Consider the following 12,463-nt stretch of genomic DNA (forward strand, 5'->3'; position numbering starts at 1 on the left):
TAATTTTAAAAAAACAGTACTTTGGATTTCACAAATTAAAATTTTAGTGGAAATTCATAATTTTCTGGTTTTCGTCTTAAAACTTAAGGAAGCAAGATAGATTAAGTAGGCTAATAAATAAGGCTAGGATGTTTATATTTAAGTAGAATGGAGATCCACTATCACCATAAGGATGTGAGAAGTTTCATTTGAATACCTATAAAACTATAGCGATAGCGTATCTCCAAAGGGCAAGTTCAGAGCTCGGCTACTGCGTGCAGTGTAATTAAATTAATTCTCTCGCCCAAAATATTTAACTTAGCCACGTCAAAATTTTATTATCAATACTTACCTGTGTGTTGAATGCACATTTAAATTAAGAGCTTCATCGGCCATCAGCAAGAGAAGCTATGACTTATTAGGTAACTTAAAGTGGTGCATTACTAGCCCAGCGGCTAGTCGGGAGAGCCGATTTGATCAAGCGTTCCCTTAGCCGTCCGCACCGCGGCTTTATATATAAGAACGCTGCGCGAGGAAGCAAGGCCCCAGTTCTCTCCAGACTCTGAACAGCACGCCATCTGTGTCGGGAGTCGCGTCGCGTCGGTATCATTGCTGCAAACAGCCTCGGATGCCGTATTAAGTTACTCGAGATACGCGTAAACATGAAATCATTTTCAAGTGAAGTGTTAATTCTGGGATGATTTTCATTATCTAGCTTCACTTTGCGTATTGTCGTATTTTCACGTGCCGCCGCGGCACAAACATTCTACCATTATTTAGCGTGGCGTTTGATGAACCTAATCATCAAATTATGGCGAGCATTCATTTAAATATTCAATTTGGACAATTATAGTTGCATCAGCGCATTAGACTCTGAACTGCTCTGTTAGTTAGGTTGTGTGGATTCTTTTGTTTTACATCTGTGACTTTCAGAATATACTCAACTATTTTTGATTATAAATCCCGGACAATCTCCTAATTCCTCAGAGCGATTCCGTTTTATTAGAACAATATAATATTGTAATTCGATTTAGTACAAGCAAAGTATTACTGAAGTACCATCCTTTTTCGAGCTTGCATGCGCAATATTTTTAATTATTATTTTCAACGTGAGTCACTTGCTAATTTTTAAACCACTTTACACTGTGCAGTAAACGCGCATGCGCCGGAGATAATGTGTAATTATTATAGAATGAAATTATCTGTCTGGTGTCTTGGCCCAAGCTTCTGGATAAATTTCAGCTAAATATGGCACAGAAAAAGGAGGTCACTTGAATATCAATACTGTCAGCTTCAATTGAAGAAGGGATAAAAAGGGAGAGAGGTGAGGGAGGAAATTGACAGAAAAAGAAGGTAACGAGTGAGGGACAGAGAGAGGGAACGAGGTGATGAATAGGGACATGAAAGGAGATGAATAAGTTGAGGTGAGGAAGAGGAGGCATTGAGAAAGGGTCGCAGTTGGCGATGAATAGCGAGAGGGGACAACAAGAGATGTATATGGAGAGCTGGAGAGGAGACAGGCAGAGAGGGAGCGAGGAGGAGACGGGCAAAGATTGGGGTGAGAAGGATACGATAAGAGTGAGAGCTGTGGCAGTGATGGAAGAAGGGTATGGACAGAGCAACGTAGGAAGGAAGAATGGTCAAAAAGAATGGAGGATGAGGAGAAGATGGATCCAGAAAGGGGGGGAAGGAGGAGGATTGTGCAATATATGCCTCAAAACACATATGTAGGCGAAGTCTAGTCTGTGTCTGGGATCTTCACCTAAGCCCCTGGATAAATTTCAGTCAGATTTGGCACAGGAACAGTAGGCCTTACATGTATCAGCACTGTGTGGTTTATGATGCCTAAGCTCAATAGAAATGGTGATACAGGAAGAACTGTTTTTTTCAGCCCCAAACATATAGGCTGTTCTGCACAACAGGCATGTTGTTTGGGAACAGTATCGACCAGCCAAATCAATCTCCCTTTCAAAACAACCTTCATGTCAGGGGCAGGAAATGGTTTTCCAAGACCCAACATTTAGGCTGCCCTGCACGACAGGTGTGTTACGTTGGAGTAGTATCAGCCTATTTTACTGATCTGCTTTGCATAGCAACCTGTACGTCAGGGGCAAATAAATTATTTTCGAGCCTCTGATGTGTAGCCTGCTCTTCATGACAGCCATGTTTTGGGAGCAGTATACATTGAACTTTGTTGCAGGGGCTACACATGCCGAGCCTCGTTGGGGACAGGTTAAGATGGAGGAAGTGGGGATGAACAGAATGAGGGGGAGGAAGAAAAGGAAAGGGGCGGAGGTAGGTGGAAGGTGTAGAGGGGTGTTGGGTAAATTTCAAAGATGGATGAGGAGACAGAGATGGAAAGAGAAAGTGGGTGAACGATATGGTCAGAGGGAGGGTGCAGGAAATGGACAAAGAGAGGGTGAGGAGGAGATGAAGGGACATAGAGCACAGAGGAAGAGATGGACAGAGGTGGGAGCATGAGGTGGACTGACAGAGGGAGGAAGAGATGGACAAAGAGATAGAGGGGAGGAGGTGTGTTCAGTATGTGTGTTACATGCAGCCACGAGTGAAGCCACGGGGAAAACGCTAGTTATATATAAAATCAAAACAGCCTTTCATTTAGTTGCATTAGGAGAATACAGAAGACATTAAGAAAGGACGGAAAACACAAGGAAAAAAATTATTAATAAATAGTAATTAAGAGGTAGTCTTTTAGGTGAAACTAGTTGTTAAAAGCAAGGTATTTGGATCTCCAGCTTTGATTGAATGATTGAAAAGACTTTACTAAACAAGTGTCAAGATGAGCAGTGTTCTCATATCAGGCTTTACAGGATTAGTTAATGGAAGCCATCACCTAAAAAAAACCATTATATCAGTGTGAATAACTGGTGGTTCTGATTTTGAATACATGTTTACTCTCAAACTGTAACCGCATGTTAACTTATAATTTTGCAGAAACACAAAATATTGCGAAATGTAGGACTCTTATTAACTCGGCGAAACGCGCTTAAGAGATGGAGGGACTTGAATGCGTGGACGAGCAAGTGGTCGAATTTAGCGATGTCACAGCGTGGAATTAAGAGGAATCGACCACGTCGCAGTTTTGCCTCGTGGAGAGGAACGTGACCAATGAGATCTAACTTATTTTTTAATGTATGTGCTATGAAAATAACGTTTCTCTGAACACTGGTACATTGATGTTCTCTCGAAAATGAGTTGCATGGTTGGTAAAATTGTGAACTGTTAAGGGTTTGCCGGCCGGGGTGGCCGAGTGGTTCTAGGCGCTACAGTCTGGAGCCGCGCGACCGCTACGGTCGCAGGTTCGAACACTACCTAGGGCTTGGATGTGTGTGATGTTCTTAGTTTAGTTACGTTTAAGTAGTTCGAAGTTCTAGGGGACTGATGACCTACGATATTAAGTTCCATAGTGCTTAGAGCAATTTGAACCATTTGTTAAGGGTTTACGTCTCGGTACCCACATAAAATTATTTCACCTCTTTTTTCTTATAAGAGATTCTGAGAGTACCTTATTAATTGAATAGGAAGATCATCTGCAGTACTAATAATAATAATGGCGTGTGACGAGGGCCTCCCGTCGGGTAGACAGCTCGCCTGGTGCAAGTCTTTCGATTTCACGCCTCTTCGGCGACTTGCGCGTCGATGGGGATGAAATGATGATGACTAGGACAACACAACACCCAGTCCCTGAGCGGAGAAAATCTCTGACCCAGCCGGGAATCGAACCCGGGCCCTTATGACTGACAGTCCTTCGCGCTTACCACTTTTTTTTTTTTTAATTCTCATTTTGTTCGTTTTCGTTCGTTGTATGTGCTCGGGGCGGACGTCGTAAGACATCCGTTTAAGTTCGTTGTTGATCGATTAGCTCAGTTTTTTTTATTACAGAGGGCTGCTAACCCTATGACCGAACACGCTGAGCTACCGTGTCGGCAGTACTCAATGTTACTTATTAGTGTGCTCCCTATCCTCGAGGGGGTATGTTCGATTTTTTGAATATGCCAGGGAACATAGATCGATAAATACCAAGACTGCAATCTACGCACTGGATGATTCCCTCCTCCTTCGAAGTTCGCTAACATAGTTAATGCAACTACCAAAAGCGCGTCCATTTTCGTAAATAAACTGTGTTGTTGTACGCTGTATGAGGCTGACAATTGCTGCTAGAGAGCGCTGCGGTCGCGAGTCACATTGAGGAGCAAGTTCCGCGATAATGTAGCAGATCGATCGAGAGCGTGGAGCAACCACAAAGGATACTGCGTTCGGCGTGCTTCGTGATGAAAACGTGTCCCATGTGAGGACGGCTTCGGTACTGGCCAGGGAATAGAATGTAGTGTAAACGTTTTGTTTCTTACCTTTTTACTTTCTTTGGTGCCACTAATCTCTGCACCACAACAATATGTAAATCCCCAACGGCGCATTCTGCTGCAGGCTAACCCCTTAGCTTACAATGTCGTGTGAGAGACGTAGCGTGTCGACCTGGCCAAACATCAACTAGACGTATCGGAGACGTGGTACGTTTACCGCACCGAACAAGCGCATGTCGTGTGAGAGACGTCGTCGGTCAGCCGAGCCAAATGTAAACAGAACGGCTCTGACACGTTGCGCAGCTGATCGAGTACACGCGGCATACACCAAGTGTTCTTTGCCGGATTCTGACCTGCCGACATTACAAAAATGCTTTCACAATGTTCCCGACGTGTAGCAAACGTGTTCACGAGGAAAGGGAGACATGTGGTGGCATAGCCAACAATGATTTTGAGGGATATTTTGACAGTGGCAGTGGTAGCGACGTTTTACATCCGGTACGAAAACGGTGTAAGCGACTGGTGATTGAAGATGATACTGACGAAGAAGAGCAAACCTACCAGCAACAATCAGAGTCGTGGAGTGGCAAAAGGAAGACAAACGAACCAACAATCTGGACGTATACGGGAATTCCCGGAATAAAGGAAGCAGCTTCACAGCACGTGAGTACAAGCATAAGAGAATTAGACGTTTTCTATGTAATACCTAATAGTACACTTTGGGAAAACATCGTAACTGAGACGAATAGATATGGACAAGACGTACTCAACAATGAACAGAAGAGACGAAAAATAGACCAAAAGTGGTCTCCTATCGGCTGTAATGAAATAAAAATATACATTGCGCTATGTATAATCATGGTGAAGCAAGGAAACCGTCGATTCAGATGTATTGGTCTAGGAGGACCGTTATAGAAACGCGAATATTGAGGAAGACGATGCCATTCGGGAGATTTCTGCACATAAGTAGATTTCTGCAGCTAGCGAATAACAGTTTAGCCAACAACACAGATAAACTGTACAAACTAAGGCCAGTAATAGATACGTTCAATCAAAAATTTAAGGAAGTGTACACAATGCAAGAGAATATTGCCATTGATGAATCATTAATGACATTTAAGGGGCGCTTATCCTACAAACAATTTAATCCTTCAAAAAGAGCGAGGTTTGGTATTAAAATTTATAAATTGTGTGAGTCGAGTTGAGGATACTGCTATGATTTTAAGATACACACGGGTAGTGAGAAACGTGATGCTAGTGGTAGTGCCTCTGAAAGTGTAGTTCTACAACTATCACAGTCGGTATTACATGAAGGGCATACTCTATATTTAGATAACTGGTTTTCTTCACAGAAACTTTTCAAAACTCTCCCAACAATAAAACTAATGTGATTGGAACAGTGCACTCAAACAGAAAAGATATGCCCACAGACTTCCTGAAGGCAAAATTAAAGAAGGGAGAATATACAGTGAGGAGTTGTAATGGAATATTGGCACTAAAATGGAAAGATAAACGAGACCCGCCTCTCCGCGACGCTTCGTGGAAACCGAAATGTGTCGTCGAGTACAGCAGAGACATGATTGGAATTGATCGCCAAGGTCAGATGCTCGCATGCTTCCCTGTGATGAGAAAATGTATGAAAGGATACCGCAAGATATTCTTTTACCCATTTGATGTTGTTTTATTTAACACGCACATTTTGTATTACAAAATACAGAGCGGCAAACGACAGAGCTACGCTCTAGAATATAGGATTCGCACTGCAGAATCATTGTTGAATACTACACCTTTACCGGAATGTAATCGGAAGGGACGATCAGCATCCGGCGATATACCACAAAGACTGCACGCGCAACATTGGGTTCATTTTCCCAAACATATTGATGCCACACCATCAAAAGTGAATCCTGAAAGAGCTTGTGTAGTGTGCAGAAAGTATAAACGACGCAGCGAAAAAACGTGGGAATGCAAAAAGTGCAAGGTTGCATTTCATGTCCCAGATTATTTTGAACGATATCATGCAATCGAAAGCTATTAAATTTGTGTACATGACTGCGAAGACGTTGCGTTTGAAAATATGTTTGTCAACGTACTAACTTAGGTCCCAGAATGTTTTGAACAAAATATTATACAGTGTTAGCTCATTGCATTATTGTGAATATTATTATTGAGATTTATTTCATCAATGTATGTTTGCTTATAAAGGGAAATAAAACGTTTGTGGCCGGCCGGAGTGGCCGTGCGGTTCTAGGCGCTACAGTCTGGAGCCGAGCGACCGCTACGGTCGCAGCTTCGAATCCTGCCTCGGGCAAGGATGTGTGTGATGTCCTTAGGCTAGTTAGGTTTAAGTAGTTCCAAGTTCTAGGGGACTGATGACCTCAGAAGTTCAGTCCCATAGTGCTCAGAGCCATTTAACCATTTTTTGAACTGGTATCTCGGAGACTTACTTATAAACCCCGAGGGCGTCTGCATGACTTCGGAAGCCACCAGGCGTAGTGCACCGTAGCCTTAAGCCGTCGGCACACGGACCGTGCATCCGAACGTTGAGCGTTGAGCGTGCCGAGTTTCTGACGTCATAGCATGGAATAGCACGTTCGGGAGTCTTTCCGAACGTGCAGAGCTATATCTGGCCTGTCAGATATTCTGAGCGTGCGTCTGAGCGTTGACCAATGAGATGGCACAACACCACCTACGTCACATGCACGCCGTCTCCCTTCAGCACAGAGTTGTGAGGCGCCATATTGCCATTCATTTCAAGCCTGTATGTATATATGCCGTTTCTGAGCACCAGCAAATTGAGAATCACTCGAAAACCCGTTGTTAACTGTGTGATTCGTTCCAATAAAATAATGAGAAATATCATATTCGTGGCATAAGAGTTATTGTAACTTTCGTATTATGAGAGTAGGCTATTTGAAGGCAGCGACACACTGAAGATCCACCCAAAAAGCATTGTTCTTGGTACAAATTGTTATATTTAAATTTCAATTAGTAACATATCTACGATTAAGGTTTTCTGCAAGAGCTAACATACAATGATCAATTACTAAGTGCACGTTATCGGTGTAGCGTAATAAGTAGCGTCATTGCCTGCTGTAAAATGGTTACATGTGGCGGTGGTTCGCGTCATGCCACTACCAAATTTTTTTTTCCCCCAACATTCGCGTTTTTATTGTGCTCTGATACTTTATTATTACTTTAATATAAGTATATACTATAATATTTGATGTTATGTAAACATAAGTTCACCTTTTTTTTTAGGGGTGACTTTGTTCGATTGGCTTAATCTAAAGGACAGCTTGTGCTACTTGTATAAAGATATTTAGCTCCTTTTTCTTTTACGCTTCGTAATTCACATGTTGCAAACATTCTGCTACTGGATAGGAACACAGATCAAATAAGACTGACCTTGGGGGTTTTTACTAAAATGTGGGAATGATGAAATAATGTTTATCTTATGCGGAGAAGTATTCCAAATTTGTACCGCACTATTTGTAATGGAACTTTTATAAGCCTGTGTCCTTATTGATTGGACATGGTACTTTCCTTTTCGTGGACGATGGAGGAAATGTGCATTTTAATAGAGCTAATGTGGGAATTTTACGCACGCCCGTTGAGTAAACAATGTGATTTACGAACTACAAACATCCCTCAACTGCCGCTGGAGTGCGTTGCGATCGCGTATACCACGTTGGGGCGCACGTACCGTATGCACAAGTCGCACCGTTCCTGAACGTTCAGCAGCACGTTGAACTTGGCACGCTCAACGTTAACGTTCGACAGCACGGTCCGTGTGCCGACGGCTTTAGCGTGTGTTAAGCGCTGGGAATCGTAAGGCGCATCCGTACCTTGCAGCCACATACGGCTCACGCTAACGAAACTTAAATCGTTAAGGCAAAGGGTTAACAGCCTACTGAATGCGGCCCCCGGGCATTTCCACAGTAGACGTACCGCGTTGTCACTGCCGAAATGGGCTGCAGATATCGCTCGCGCCATATCGGAACGGACGAGAGGCGGCCAGGCTGGGGTGTGCCTGGCTGGCTTCAAGACTCGCAGCGTTCTCAGAATCGGCTCGGCTCGGCTCGGCTCGGCGCGTGCAGGCGCGTATGAATGCGCGCCAGCCGCTCATTACACTTTCAGATGGCGCTGGCCAGCCGCTACTGATGCTGCTCGCATTCCGCGCGCGCAACGCGTACAATACGCTCGCACTTGTCGCCACGAACGTCGCGCAGTCGGATCTGCCTCCCGCAGAACAACCTGAGGGTTGCGAAGTCCTCTTTTTCCTCTACACTGCTGATCTACGTCAAGTGATTCTTATTACGGTACAAATCAGTACGCATGTGGCGTCACAGTCAGACTTTACATACTTTTCCCCCCTATCAAGGAAAGTAATTACTATATGTCTGGCACGCTTAAGTGAAACTAATTTCAGTAATTCAAAAGTCTAGGTAATGCAGTGCTGCGTGAACCTTTGTACGCCGCGCGGAGTGGCCGCGCGGTTAGAGGCGCCATGTCACGGATTGCGCGGCCCCTCCCGCCGGAGGTTGGAGTCGTCCCTTGGGCATGTTTGTGTGTTTTGACCTTAGCGTAAGTTCGTTTACGTTGGAGTAATTTGTGTGTAAACCTAGGGACCAATGAGCTCAGCAGTTTGGTCCCATAGGAACTTACCACAAATTTCCAATTCTTCCATATTACCGGCATCTGTATACGTGCATATCGCTATCCCCCCGAGTTTTGTCACCTCAATGTAAGTTATCCCGTGTGAAAGAAGAATCTTACTTTCTTGTATTCACATTCAAATAATAAACATCAGACATCTGTCTGTATTTCTTATTTTTATTGAAACCATGGATATTTAAAAACCAAAAGATTATCTTCATGGTTCTCATGTATTAACCGACGCTCTCTACCGTGGCCCGATGTAGAAGCGCCCTCGTGAGGGAGGTTACTTTAATAATAATAATAATAATAATAATAATAACAACAATAATAATGAGCGTATGGCATTGGTGGCCGGGAGACCCCTCGCGGGGCGGTTCGGCCGCCGCTCCACAAGTTCTTTAACGCCACTACGGCGACTTGCGAGTGAATGAGGATGAAATGATGATGAAACACACAAACCACCCAGTCATCTCGAGGCAGAGAATCCCTGACCCCGCCAGGAATTGAACCCGGGACCCCGGGCGCGGGAAGCGAGAACGCTACCGCAAGACCAAGAGCCACGGACGTTACTTCAATGAACTAACGGAAACGACTCATTAACGTTAATGTCCAACAAATTTCAGCGCTGTTAAATATCTGCTTTTTTTTTACGAAATCTCATTCACTGTTTGTCCCATGATAAATACCTTCCAATTGTTTCACCTTCAGCACAAACACGACGGGAAACTGATACGCAAATACTTTCAGTACGTGCTTCATCTGATTTCGAAATCACCCACTTGAAGTACTCAAATTCAAATGGCTCAAAGCACTATGGGACTCAATATCTGAGGTCATCAGTTCCCTAGACTTGGAACTACTGAAACCTAATTAACCTACGGACATCACACACACCCATGCCCGAGGCAGGATTCGAACCTGCAACCGTAGCAGCAGCGCGGTTCCAGACTGAAGCGCCTAGAACCGCTCGGCCACAGCGGCCGGCCACTTGAAGTACTATTTAACAGATATCTATCACGTTACGCAATCAAAACTGCTCATAAATGTCTAATTTTCTCACGAATGTGACTGGCTATATGCGTTATAAACAAACAAAAAGAATGAATTCTCTAGTAAATGATTAAAATACTTGACTTACAAAGCAGGGAAGAGTTAATTTTAGAAAGGACACAGGGAGATAATTATGAAACAACGGAGCTACTGAAAAAACTTTGTCTTTGGTTCATCGAATCCTCTGCCAGCCACTTAATTGTGAATAGCAGAGTAATCACGTAGATGTAGATGTTTCCATTTAGGATGCACTTTCGTCGTGCAATTTTCACGACTGAAAATTTCCAGTTTTCATTGAACAAACGTCCAGAGGTGTATATGAAGCACGTGTAACACGAGAAGATTTTTTTCAGTTCCACGTCCGTGAGCAGCTGTTGTCGGTTGGATTGACTATTATAGACGAAAACCAAAATTTCTCCAGTTTCGAGCAAAATAATTACAGATTTGGTAGTTTGTTTTATGCATTCTACATTGTTTTAGTTTGTCAGCCAAACGACGCGAAGGAAGTCTGCGTATTTACTGTTTAATTGGCGAAACTCTGAAGGAAACTTAACGAATTACAGCAACATTTTACCTGTCATTTCTTCCCTTAGTTCCTCGTCCGAATTGATGCGATTACCTTTGACTTCTTTTATTTTTTTATAGCGGGCCAAACACATGCTCCGTATAAGCCACACATTTCTGACGTCAGTGTTACGCGACAGTTGCGGTTCTGTGAAGAGCATCGCCACTGGACGGTGTATGACTGGACACGAGTGATCTGCAGCGGTGATCACGCTATACCCCGTGACAACTCGATGAACGGTTTCGGGTTTGGCGCACGCCTGGAGAACGTTTCCTGCCACCATGTGTGATGTCAACAGTGAAGTACAGAGGGGATGCTATTATGATGTAGGGGTGTTGAACGTCGTTGTGGTATGTTTCCTCTACTGAGCTTAAAGAAACGCTAAATACAGAAGAATACGAACATGTTGTACAACAGTTTGCGCTGCGTATAGTAGAGGAATAGTACACAGACGAAGAAAGAAAATTCACCCTGTCGTAAAGCAGAACTTATGAGGCAAGAAAGTGGTATGGTAAAGTAAGGTTCCAGAAATGGTTTAGCCTGCCGAGGCCCGTCCTAAATCCAACTGAACACCTTTGTGATGAGTTAGAACGTCGACTCTACTCCGGATACCAGCATCACTTACTTCTCAGATATCAGCTCTTGAGGAAGAATGGGCTGCCATGCCTTCACACACATTCACGTGCCTCATTGAAAGGGGTCTATAGCAAATTTAAAGTCGTCATAAAGACAAAAGGCGGCTGAAAACTATACTAACGTCCAATAATGGGCGTCAGAATGCCTTTGATCAGATAGTTTCACCTTTTCTGCCAGTTACCACGTGTAAAACTCGACAGTCTATTACAGTGTTTAGCATACTGTCTGGCCAAACAGAACCATGAACTGACGACTGCATCGGCCTGATGTAGTGTTCATCCGTGACTTGAACATCACCGCTCGACCTAAACTGCAGGGTGCGGCACGTAAAACCGGCCCGTCGTACCTAACGATGATGTTCCGGTGCATGCGCACGGGTCAATAATAAAGGAAAATGAGAAACGCCGTTCAAACAGTCGCGCAGGAACAAACCATTTCCTCTGATGTACCGACACTGCAAGGAACTTTGTTGTTTCTTAAGGCAGCTGCAGCCGCAGCCAGTGAAATTTGTCGAAATCCTACTGAGAAAAATATACGGATATATCCATATAAGTATATAGTTCTGGCAATACCGGCCATGACCTCTTTCTTCTGTGCGGATGCACACGTATTCCCCCCAACTCTTACGGGACTTGATAAGAATATCTTCCACGAGTAATGAGTAAGTTGGGGTGGGACACTACGAATGTGGCGTATGGACATACAAGGTGAGAATGTGGGTCTCGCGGGAGGCGTGCGCGAGATAGTCCCTGCAGTCGCACTATCCTCTGTATCTTCGGTGGCTGAGATGGGTAGAGCATCTGCCATATAACCAGGAGATCCCGGGCTCGAGTCCCAGGCGGGGCACACATTTTCACCTGTCCCCGTTGATATATATCGACGCCCGTCAGCAGCTGAAGGTATTAATATAATTATAATTTCGTTATTGAGAAAACTGCTCGTTGCGTGAAGCCGGGTTAGTGTGAGTGTACGATAATGCAGTATTTGATACCCGAGTGTGTTGCCACTGAAGCGTTCATCCACACTGGATCTTTTGCAGCAACAAAGAATTTGTTTCAGGAGAAATTTTCAGGACGTTGACTGAAAAATGGACGCGTACAGGATCCGTTCAAAGTGCTCCCAGGAACAGACCGCGACCTGTCTGCACACCTGAATTAAAGAGGCAGATGCAGGAGATAATGACAAGAAGTCCTCTTAGGTCAACCAGGACACTGAGTGAACAGGTTCATGCGAGTGAGAGAAGTTGTAG

This window comes from Schistocerca piceifrons, chromosome 1 (genome assembly GCF_021461385.2).
Source record: "Schistocerca piceifrons isolate TAMUIC-IGC-003096 chromosome 1, iqSchPice1.1, whole genome shotgun sequence".
NCBI classification, from domain to species: domain Eukaryota; kingdom Metazoa; phylum Arthropoda; class Insecta; order Orthoptera; family Acrididae; genus Schistocerca; species Schistocerca piceifrons.